This window comes from Myotis yumanensis, unplaced genomic scaffold (assembly GCF_028538775.1).
Source record: "Myotis yumanensis isolate MYYU_CA2020_CCGP unplaced genomic scaffold, mMyoYum1.0.hap1 SCAF_12, whole genome shotgun sequence".
Taxonomy (NCBI): Eukaryota; Metazoa; Chordata; class Mammalia; order Chiroptera; family Vespertilionidae; genus Myotis; species Myotis yumanensis.
The window spans coordinates 61,827,073-61,839,780 of NW_027223763.1; the positions used below are offsets into that span (position 1 = coordinate 61,827,073).

Here is a 12,708-nt window from a genome sequence, read left to right on the forward strand (position 1 = left end):
TTTTTTTAAAAAAACAAAATTGACATCGTGATCAGTTTTGAGCATTTGGAAGTGAATTATGGGCGTAATAGAAAAGTTCTAGCTTAGTGATTTAGGCCCTTGGAAGAATGGCCAGTTACAGGTTAGTACATCTGCATCAACTTACAAATCTTTATTGGTACATATTATGAGCTACTTATTATTTTCCTGATTTTGAGGATGGACAATCAGAAGTTTATGCATAGCGTTAACCAAAAGAGTGGAGAAGGCTGGTATTGCAAGGTTACATTTGAGACATAAGAATGTTTTGCAAATTAGCCTCAGTACTTCCTGGAGTTGTTTATACTAGGCAACTGAAAAATGTGCTTGATTTCATAGGTATTTGTTGGAGAGCACATTTTTATAGAATAAAAAAACACAAAAGCATTTGATGATTTCATTTGGGGAAGATTAAAAGGAAATTGTCAGTGTTTTCAAACTATGTCCTCAGTTTTATAGATGATTCAGGCTTAAAAAGTCCACACATTGGAATGTGATGACACATTCATAAACTGCCACTTTTGACCTCACTTTAGTTTACAGATGCCCCCTCCCCCCAATAAGAATCAAGATTACAAGGCTAAAGCAGTAATAAGAAAGCCATTTCCAAATATATACAAATCACCCAGCTTCAAGAATTATCTCAGCCATTGTCTTCTAAACTCCCACCCCTAGCCTCCTCCCATGTTATTTTGAAGCATTTCTCATATCACATAATTTAATCCATGAATATTTCAGTGTTATTTCTAAACAATATTTTTAAGATAATCACAAAACCATTGAGACGAAAAAATGAATAAATATTCCTTAATGTCATCAAATATGTAGTGGATATTCAACAGTTCAGATGTTTCATAAATGCCATTTTTTACACATCGTTTATTTGAAACAGGATTCAGTTACAGGTCATACATTGCAAGTGGTTGACATGCATTTTGTTTTCATCTCTGTTCCCTCACCCTCTTACTGACTTTCCCTTTCTCCTCCCCCTCCTTGCCTTTTCTTTTTCACATTCTCTCTCCTCTTCTTACAGTTTATTTGGTGAAAGAAATCCAGTTTGTCCTTGAGACTTAAATATAATCCAGATTCTTGTAACTGCATCCCCATAGTGTAACATAATCCTCTGTCTATATTTCCTCTAACTTGATAAATTGAATCTAGACTTTTTTTTTCAAGACTACTTTAGAGGAGGTGGTATGGTCTTCCATAGGAGGGACATAATATCTCATCTCTTGGATGTTAGCAGCCATCAGCTTTGGATGCCTTTATCATTAATTTAGTGAGTTGCAAAAAATTATTCCAGTTCAAAGTTACCTTCATGTAACCCCTGAAAAGTAAGGTGACAGCCTCCCTGTTTGAATTAAGATTAAAAACAATATATACATTTCATACCATTGAAGTCATTAATAGTAAATAATCAAAATCCTGTAGGATTTAAAAATGGATCAGCTATACTAGTATACTGTGAAACATATTTGGTAAATGATTAGGAACAAAGCCACATGAAGAAAAAATAAACAATGAGACTACCTTAAAATACTAGGCAGATTTTTTGTTGTTAATCCTCACATGAGGATATTTTTTCCATTGATTATTAGAGAAGGGGCAGAGAGAGAGAAACATCAATGTGAGGGAGACACATTGATTGGTTGCCTCCTGAATGCACCCCAACGAGGGCCCAGAATTAAACCTGCAACCCACATGCCCTTGACCAGTAATTGAACCTGCAACCCTTAGGTGCTTGGGCTGATGCTCTAATTACTGAGATACTGGCCAGGACTAGGTGGATTTTTGAAACAACTAAATGGGCCCTAGCCAGTGTGGCTCAGCTGGGTGGGTGTCATCCTGAGCACTGCAAGGTTGCCGACTTGATTCCTGGTAGGGGGTGTGCAGGAAGCAGCCATTCTCACATTGATGTTTCTCTCTCCTCAAAAAAAAAAAAAAAAAGTCAATACAGAATTTTTTTTAATGTTAAATTGAAAAAATAAATACTACTGATAAAAATTTGAATTTAAAATATAATCAATAAAACTAAAAATCTAGAATTATTCAGAACATTACAGTTGGAGAGGAAAATTGATGAGGTGGATTAGGAACTCAAGAAAAAAACCAAGATGTATAGAGAAATAGAGATGAAAATATGATAGCTGGAAATGTAAAATATAGCACAAGTTCTAACAAATCTTATTAAAGGGACTTCATGTTCCAGAAAGAGGAAATAAAGAAAATGAGGGATGTGACTGAGTTTAGCATGAGGAACTCGACTCACCAGCAAAACTCCTGAAAATTGTTTTAAAACAATCAGTTAAAATCTCAATATGGTTGAAGAATATATGGCAATTAAAGAAACACATATTCAAGAAAATGTATTAACATTTTATAAGAACAGTGAGAGTGTGGAATTTGAACTGAAATCACTTCTCCCAACTCAACAAGATGGGAACCAGACTGGTGCAGCCAAGGACACAGGGCCCCACCTCCTTCAGCTCCCAGGATGTCAGTATTTCTCATCCTGCTCCCACCTGTTCCTGAAGCTAACTTATGGTCAAGTGTAGGTGAGAGGTGGGGTTTCTCTTCTGCCTAGCCACCAAGGAGGTTCTGCACTGAGCGGTGCTGCTAGTAATATGGGGGCCCCAGTCATCTTTCTGCTGGCTGGTTAGACAGTGATTCCATCCTGGGAGAGCCAAGCAAATCAGAGCTAAAGGTGCTGTCCCCCACCACCACCCCTGAGCACTCAGCCACTAAACTGGAGAAGCTTGCCATTGTCCCCACCTCCAGCTCCATAGGCATGACCAGAGGTGTTTCCTGGAGAGAGAGCAGGCCACACACCAGAGAGCTCCTTTTCCTAAAGGAACTGGTTTCATTTGAAACACTAAGGGTGCTCTCAAAAAGTAGAAGTTGTAGGGAAGGGCAATTGGGTACGATACTGGTAGAATCATTGGACATAAAAACTAAATTGTAGGCTGGCTCATTTGCATGAGAGAACCTGGGAAGGACATAGTTGGGAGGAGACTGGGGCAAGAACAAATCTCAACTGATTTTCAGAATTATCCCTTAAAAGGAGTCTGAATTTCATTGGTTTATTGGTGAGCAATTTTTGCCTCGGGCATTATCTACACTAATAAAAGACAAAGATGCTAACTGACCATAGCTTTGCCACACCCACCAGCCAATCAGAGTGACTATATGCAAATTAACCCAACCAAGATGGTGGCCGGCAGCCACAGAGCTGGAGCAAGCAGGAGGCTTGCTTGCCCCAGCGATGGAGGAAGCCAAGCTTCCCAGCCAGCTGTGGCCTCCGCAAAAGGCAACAAAGTTTCGATTATAGAAGCTAAATAAATCCCAGATACCTGTTTCCAGCCAGCCTCACTGGGAGCTTGGGTGGCTGGGGGCTGTGGCCAGCCTGCAAACAGCCATCAGCCCCTCACCCAGACTGGCTAGGCACCCCAGCAGGGACCCCCACCCTGAAGGGGCTGTGGCCAGCCTGCAAATGACCATCAGCCCCTCACCCAGGCTGGCCAGGCACCCCAGCAGGACCCCCCTCCCTGAAGGGGGTGTGGCCAGCCTGAAAACGGCCCTCAGCCACTCACCCAGGCTGGCCAGGCACCCCAGCAGGACCCCCACCCTGATCCAGGACACTCTTCAGGGCAAACCAGCCAGCCCCCACCCGTGCACCAGGCCTCTATCCTATACAATAAAAGGGTAATATGCAAATTGACCCTAACAGAGCGACTGGGAATAACTGGTCACTATGACACACACTGACCAATGGGGGCAGACGCTCAATGCAGGAGCTGCCCTCTGGTGGTCAGTGTGCTCCCACAGGGGGAGCTCTGCTCAGCCACAAGCCAGGCTGATGGCTGCCAGTACAGTGGTGGTGGTGGGAGCCTCTCCCACCTCCTCAGCAGCACTAAGGATGTCCGACTGCAGCTAGGCCTGCGCCCCGCTGGCAAATGGACATCCCCCGAGGGGGCTCCTGGGCTGCCAGAGGGATGTCTGACTGCCAGCTTAGGCCCAATCCCCTGGGGAGCGGGCCTAAGCCAGCAGGTGGTCATTGCCTGAGGGATCCCAGACTGCAAGAGGGCACAGGCCAGGCTGAGGGACCCTCCCGAGTGCACAAATTTTTGTGCACCAGGCCTCTAGTCTTACCTAATAGACAAACATGTAAATTGACCATACCTTTGCTATGCTAACCTGCCAATCAAGAGAGTATGCAAATTAACCCAACAAAGATGGTGGTTAATTTGCATACATAAGCTCCAAGAAGTGGAGCTTGCGGAGCAGCGAAGCCTGATGGAAGCCCTGTGTGTTTATGCACCCTGGGGGTGCAGAGGTCCTGTCCTAGGCAGAGGCTGATGGCACAACTTCCGACTCCGAGAAGCGGCCTGGGGGCTGGAAGGCGGCTCCTCTGACCACAGCGCCGGAGTCCCACCGCTCCATCAGGAGAGGAGCAGAGAAAGGCTGGAGCCTCCTTCAAGGTGACCCGAAACCCCCACCCACACCAGGCAGGCCGCTGGGCCTGTGCACAGAGGACTCACCTCCAAGCCCAGCCAGTCGCCCTGCTGCAGCAATGGCACTCCTGGGTGCAGGCCCCAGTGGGACGTGGGGTGGTGGGGGGTGGGGGGGTTGGGGAGCGCCATGAGTCCTGGGCTCCTTGCCTGCCTTCCGCGGCCTCCTCCTGCTTCAGGGCCTCGCCCTCCGCGGCCTCCTCCTCCCCAGTGCCCAGAGCAGCTTACCCACCGAGGGTGCTCCCCGCTGGCCCAGGGGGTGAATGGGGCAGCAGGGACTCCCGGGTGAAGGGTCGCCCTGGAGAGGAGTCCTGACACCTCCACGCCTCGCTCCTGGAGTGCTGCCCAGGCCCTGAGCACAGCGTGGAGCCGCGCAGGCCTGGAGGGCGCGGGCGGGGTGGGCGCACATGTGCCTGGTGCAGTGGGACGTGCTGGGTAGCTGCCCCCCTTCTAGGGCCTCCCCCGGCCTCCCCGGGCCTCAGGCCTGGCGCCCAACGCGGAAGGGCCGCAGTGGGGCCACCAGGCCCTGGACACTGCCCTGGAAGCCACACAAAGACAGCCTGATGCTGGAGGGCAGGCGTATGGTGCTTCGGGAAGATGCTGGAGGAAGGGAAGGAAGGTCATGGAAGGGAACAATTGCAAGGGGAGATCCCGAAGGTTCTGAAAGCAGAGGACCAGCTCCTTGCAGACCTGAACTCCGTGTGGGCATCTTTCTCAGCTCTGTGGAAGCGCTGCAAGACACAGGAGGAGGTGATGGACCGGGTCTGCGCCCAAGGAAGACTTGGAGGAAGCACTGTGTGGACAGGGCCAGGCGGAGCAGGCAGGCCCACGAGGAGCCCGCTGGAGCGCAGCCAGACCCCAAGGCGACCACCAAGCCAGGCCCCAGGGAGAAAAGAGCAGATGCCACTCCACTCGCTGGAGAAGACCGTTGAGCAGAAAACTAAAGAAACCGATTTTATATCATATCCTAGGTGGAGAACAGTTGGCATGTAAGCCCCTGACCAGTGCCCAGCCTCTCCTCTGTCTGTCTATCTCACTCTTAGGTACCATGTTCTTTGTTCTCTCTTAAATGCAACTCATTTTTAAACTAGATTGCTTTTTAAAAAAAAGAAGACTAAATAAAGTTTCCCTTAAGTTATTTAGGCGGTGCTGGGGCTGCTGGGGGCCGGATTGGAGACACAAACACGCAGGGGAGCCCAGCACCCAGCAGCCTCAGACACAAACCAGCAGGCCGGGCACCCAGCAGCCCCAAGGCCCACTACCTTGGTGCTGGGACTGCTGGGGGCCGGATCAGAGACACAAACATGCAGGCACGGCACTCAGCAGCCCCAAGGCCCACCACCTTGGTGCTGGGGCCTGATCAAAGACACAGATCCACAGCCCCAGCACCCAGCAGCCCCAAACCCTGCCATCAAGGTGCTGGGGCTGCTGGGGGTATCAGAGACACAAACCCGCAGGCCCGACACCCAGCAGACCCAAGGCCAGCCACCAAGGTGCTGGGGCTGTGGGGGCCAGATCAGAGACACAAACCCGCAGGAGGACCCTGAACCTAGCAGCCCCAAGACCCACCACCTCTGCGCTGGGGCTGCTGAGGGCAGGATCGAAGACACAAACCCCGCGAGCCCTGCACAGGACAGGTGCTCTGCTCCAGGCGAAGTGCTTTCCCTCTGACCCAGCTCTCCCTGGGAGTCCGGCGCGGAGGGCGCTCTCCCTGGGAACCTGGAAATCCACCTCTGGGGCGACTGCGCAGCAGCCACGCCTGGCGAGCCACAGAGAGGGTGACCTACCCATGCGGATGTGTACGCTGGCGGAGGCCACGCAGCTGCCATAGTTGAAGTCGTCCTTGATGTAGGAGTGGGGGTAGCGGGGATCAGAGTCGGCCAGGTTGGCAATGGAACCCCAGCTCCCCACCAAATGACTAGAACACACGGTCCTCAGTCACTTCCTGAGCAGCAGTCAGCCCAACCGGGGATCAAACCCGAAACCTAAGTAGGTGCCCTGGCAGAATGGAACCCAAACCTTTGCTGTAGCAGAGCTCCAACCCACAGCAGGGGTCAGGGCAGCCAGAGGGGTTTTGTTGAGGGGCCCTGACTGGCAGTGTGCAGCGCAGTGGGTTAGTTAGAACCTCCTCCCGATACAGCAAGGTTGCGGGTTGGATCCTTGGTCAGGGCACAGACAAGAAGCAACCAAAGAGAGCATAATAAGTGGAACAACACACTGGGGTTTCTCTCACTCCCTTCCTCTCTCAATAAAATTAAAATAAAAAGTAAACCCTCTGGCTTGCAGAGTTGCTAAAAAAGATAGAAAGTGAAGTCTCATCCCTTCCCGCTCATTCAACAAATACTTCATATGCTCCTTCAACAATCACACTGGGGATGGGTGTTTGTTGGTTTGTTTTGGTTAATCCTCACCTGAGGACATTTTTGCATTGATTTTTTTTTTTTTCTCAGAGAGGGGAAGGGAAGGGAAGGGAAGGGAAGGGAAGGGAAGGAAGAGAGAGAGAGAGAGAGAGAGAGAGAGAGAGAGAGAGAGAGAAGGAAGGAAGGAAGGAAGGAAGGAAGGAAAGAAAGAAAGAAAGAAAGAAAGAAAGAAAGAAAGAAAGAAAGAAAAAAAGAAAGAAAGAGAGAGAAAGAAAGAAGGAAAAAGAAAAGAAAAGAACTAATGTGAGAGACATCAGTTGGTTGCCTCTTGCTGAATCCCCGACCAGGGCCCGGGTTGAGCCTGCAACCCAGGTGCATGCCCTTGATTGGAATCCAACCCAGTACCCTTCAGTTCGCCTGCAGAAGCATTATCTACTCAACCAAATCAGCATTTATTTTTTCTTTTTAAGTTCTCTCCTAAGGATTGTTCTTTTCATTGATTCTAGAGAGAGAGGAAGGGAGAGAGAAAGTTCCCCAAGCATTCTGACAGGGATGGAACCCACAGCCTGTGTATGTGCCCTTACCTGGAATCGAACCCATTACCCTTTGGTGCGTGGGAGGACACTCTAACTACTGATCCACACTGACCAGGATCTGGAGGATACACTTAAAAAAATTTTCAGATCTGCCCTGGTCAGGTGGCTCAATTGGTCAGAGTCTCAACCTGTACACCAAAGGATTTCCTGTTGGATTCTAGGTTAGGGCACATACTTAGGTTTGGTTAGATCCCAGTGGGTAAGCAGGTGCTGGTATTTCTGGTATTTCTCTGTCACATGGATGTTTCTCTCTCCAAAAATCAATTTTAAAAACATCCTCAGGTGAGAATTAAATATATATATATTTTTAAAAATTTTCAGATCTAAAATTTTATTTGGTTCTTTTTTAAATTTTATTTTTCATTTACAGTTCACATTCAATATCCTATCCTATATAATAAAACCCTCATATGCAAATTGACCAAATGGTGGAATGACTGGTGGCTATGAACTGACCACCAAGTGGCAGACGCTCAGTGCAGGAGCTGCCCCCTGGTGGTCAGTGTGTTTCCACAGGGGGAGTGCCACTCAGCCAGAAGTGAGGCTCATAGCTGGCGAGTGCAGTGGCAGTGGCGGGAGCCTTCCGGGCAGCACTAAGGAGCAGCAAGCCGAGCAGTAGAAAGCAGCAAGCAGGTGGGTGGTAAGGAGGGAGGGGTCCCGGACTACGAGAGGGCACAGGCTGGGCTAAGGAATCCCCCACTCATCCCCAGTGCACGAATTTCGTGCACCAGGCCTCTAGTTTAAAATAAAGCAATCACATAGCAATTAGTAAACCTTAACAGCTGGCTATGGTCAGGAAATGAAACAGCCAAAGAGAACCCTGTAAAAACCACTGTCCTCCACCCCACCCCCTCCCCAGCTACCCAGGGAGGGGCCCAAATAGCCTTGTTCTCGGCTCCCATGTAACTTGAAGGAGAACTTTCACAATGTCCGGAGCCCTAAATGTCCTGCACATGAAAGAGGAGGATGTCTTCACATTCCTTGCAGCAGGAACCCGCTTGGTGGCACCAACCTTGACTTCCAAATGGAACAATTCAACCACGAAAGGAAAAGTAATGGCATCTACATCATAAATCTGAAGAGAACCTGGGAGAAGCTTCTGGCAGCTCGTGCCGTTGTGGCCACTGAAAACCCAGCTGATGTCAGTCATATGGTCCAGGCATACTGGCCACGAGCTGTGCTGAAGTTTGCTGCTGCCACCGGAGCCACAGCTATTGCTGGACGCCTCACTCCTGGAACCTTCACTAGCCAGATCCAGGCAGCCATCTGGGAGCTGAGACTTCTGTGGTTACTGATTCCAGGGCTGCCCATCAGCTTCTCACGGGGGCAGTAAACCTGTGTAACACAGACTCTCCTCTGCCTGTGTGGACATTGCCATCCCTTGCAATAACAAGGGGGCTCACGCAGATGCAGTGGATCCTGCCTGGCCCAGGAAGGTGTGCACCAGTGTGGCACCATCTCCAGTGAACACCATGGGAGGTCATATCTGATGTCTACTTCGATAGAGCTCCTGAAGAGACTGAAAGCAAAGAGCAGACCACGGCTGTGCTCCAAGGAGGAACTTCAGGGTGAATGGATGTTCTAGCCCCCAAGTTCACTGCTGCTCAACCTGAGGTTGCAGACTGGTGTGAAGGCATGCCGGTGCCCTCTGTGTCTATTTGGCAGTTGCCTACTGACGCCTGGAGAGCTCAGTCTGCCCCTGAAGACTGGTCTGCAGCCCCCCACTGTGCAGGCCACTGAATGGGTAGGAATAAACTGAGGAGTTTTAAAAGTTCCGCAAACTTTTAAGCAAAATAGAAATAAGGTTGAAGGAAAATAGAATTTCTAAAAATTAAAACATGCACAAAATATACTGTTAACCCAGGATGACAATGGACATAACCCAAGAATATGCTCTCTGGGGAGCATTATCAGAAGCTTACCAGTACAGGAAAGAAAAAGATTCCAGCCAGTTGCTAAAGAAACCAAAACAACAACAACAAAAAAACTAGCAAATAACAACAAGCACCAGAGGGGAGGCACCAGTCCCCAGAGGTGCTACAATATATTATCTAAAATGTCCAGTTTTCAACAAAAAAAATATTAGTCATGCAAGGAAACAGGAAAGTATGACCCATCCACTGGGGGAGAAAAACAAACCAGAAACTGCCTGTGAGAGCAACCAGATGTCAAATTTAACAAAGTCTTCAAAGTAGCTATTACAAATATGTTCAAAGAACAAAAGGAAACCAATGATTAAAGAGTAGAAAAGGTATGGTGAAAATGTCACAGCAAATAAAGAATGTCAATAGATAGGAATGATAAGGAAAGAATCAAATGGAAATTCTAGAATTGAAAAGTATAATAACTGAAATGAAAAACTCACTAAAGGGGCTCAACAGTAGATTTGAATTAGCAGAAGATAATAATTCGAAGAAAGATCAATAGTGATTATGCAACCTGAAGAACAGAGAGAAAAAAGAATTTTAAAAAAATGAATGGGGCTCAGAGAAATGTGGGTCACTATTAAGTGCAGCATATTTGAAAAAATCATGGCTGACAACTTCTCTAATGTACTGAAAAACAGTAATTACATAGCCAGGAAGCACAACAAACTCAAAGAAGGATAAAGGTAAAAAGGTCTACAAACAGAAGTATCATATGAGGAATACTGAAAGTCAAAGACAAGGAGAAAATCTTGACAGGAGTAAGAAAAAAATGACTCATCATTTACAAGGGAACCCCAATAATATTCAAACCTGACTTCAGCAGAAGCCAGAAGCCAGAGGAATAATATATTCAAAGTGCTCAAAGAAAGAAAGTGTTAACTAAGAATTCTGTATTCAGAAAATTTATCCTTAAAAAATAAAAGCAGCCTAGCCAGTGTAACTCAGTGGCTGAGCATCTATCCTGGTCAGGGCACATGCCCAGGGTTTGGGGAATCCATCCCCAGTAGGGGGCCATGCAGGAGGCAGCAGATCAATACTTCTCTCTCATCAATATTTCTATCTCTCCCTCCCTGAAATCAATTAAAAATATTTTTTCAAAAATAAACTATTAAAGAACACAGCCATGGATACAGACAATAGTGTGGTGAGGACCAAGTGGAAGTGGAGTCAGGGGCTGAGGGAAGGTGGACAAAGGGGGGAAAATTGGGGAGATCTGCTATAGTGTCAAGAATATAAAATTTAAATTTAAAAAATGAATCAACCAATGAATGCATAAATAAGCGGAACAACAAATCTCTCTCAAATCAGTTTTTTAAAAAGAATAAAATGCTTAGGAATAAACGTATGTAATGAAAACATCAAAACACAGATGAATGACATTAAAGAAGACACAAATTAATGGAAAGACAGCTTATGCTCATGGATTGGAATAATATTGTTAAAATTTCCATATTACCCAAAGTGATCTACAGATTCAAAGCAATCCCTATCAAAACTACATTCTCATTCTTTTTCACAAATAGGGAAAAAATCCTAAATTTATATGGAAACACAGAGGATATAGAATAGCCAAACCAATCTTGAGAAGAAGAAGAAAACTAGCTGTAGCCAGTTTGGCTCAGTGGATAGAGGGTCGGCCTGCGGACTGAAAGGTCCCAGGTTCGATTCCAGTCAAGGGCATGTACCTTGGTTGCGGGCACATCCCCAGTAGGAGGTGTGCAGGAGGCAGCTGACCGCTGTTTCTCATCAATGTTTCTAACTCTCTATCTCTCTCCCTTCCTCTCTGTAAAAATTCAATTATATATATAAAATTCAATTATATATATAAAATTCAATTATATATATAAAAGAACAAAACTAGAAACATCACACTTCCTGATTTCCAAATATATTACAAAGCTACAATAAACAAAACAGTGTGGTACTGGCATAAAGACAGACTTAGAAACCAATACAATGGGAAAAGGGGCCCCAAAGCAAACCCACACATATACAGTCACCTGGTTTTCAAAAAGGGTACCAAAAATACATAATGGTAAAAGGATAGTCTTTTTTAAAAAATATATTTTATTGATTTCTTACAGAGAGGAAGGGAGAGGGATAGAGAGTTAGAAACATCGATGAGAGAGAAACATCGATCAGCTGCCTCCTGCACATCTCCCACTGGGGATGTGTCCGCAACCCAGGTACATGCCCTTGACCGGAATCGAACCTGGGACCTTTCAGTCCGCAGGCCGACGCTCTATCCACTGAGCCAAACCGGTTTTGGCAAGGATAGCCTTTTTAATAAATACAATAGAATGAAGTTGAATCATTACCTCATACTACATACAAAAATTACTCAAAATGGATTAAAATCTTAAACAGAAGACTTAAAACTCTAAAACTAGAATAAAACATAGGGAAAGCTTCACAACATTGGACTTGGCAATGATTTATTGTATATGATACCAAAGCACAAGTGACAAAAGTAAAAAGAGACAACACCAAACTTTTATACTTCTGTGCATCAAGGGATACAATCAATAGAGTATAAAGGTGACCTATGGAATGGGGGATGATATATTTGAACTATATATCTGATTGATAAGGGTTTAGTATTCAGCATATATAAACAACTCGTACCACTCAACAACAAATAGACAAATAACCTGATTAAAATCTGGACAAAGACTTGAATAGACATTTATCCAAAAATGATACATAAATGACCAAGAAGTGAAAAGATGCTCAATATAACTAGTCATTATAGAAATGCAAATCAAAACCACACTGATATATCACCTCACAACAATTAGGATGGCTGCAATAAAAAAACAACAACAAATTAATCCAGCAATCCCACTTCTGAGTATATATGCAAAACAAACAAACAAAAAAAACAAACCCTGAAAACAGGATCTTGAAGAGATATTCAAACACCCATGTTTATAGCAGTTTTATTTATAAGAGCCAAGATGTGGATGCAACCCAGATATCCATCAAGAGATGAATGTATAAACAAAATATGCTATACAAACAATGGAATATTACTCAGTTTTAAAAAGGAAGGAAATACTGTCACATGCTATAACATAGAAGAACCTCGAGAACATCATGCTAAATAAAATTAGCCAGTCACAAAAATACAAATACTGTATGATTATATTATGTATCGAAATTAAACTTATGGAAACATAAAATAGAATGGTAGTTACCAGACACTGGGGAGAAGGGGAAATGGAGAGTTGTTGTTTAATGGGTATTGAGTTTTAGCTTTGTAAAATGAAAACAAATGTAGTGATCTGTGGAACAATAA

At 45.6% G+C, this 12,708-nt stretch overlaps 1 pseudogene; it reads left to right on the forward strand.

Annotated features, from left to right (window-relative positions):
* Positions 1 to 8,408: 8,408 nt before the first annotated feature.
* Positions 8,409 to 9,241, forward strand: LOC139020340 (small ribosomal subunit protein uS2B-like; annotated as a pseudogene).
* Positions 9,242 to 12,708: the final 3,467 nt, after the last annotated feature.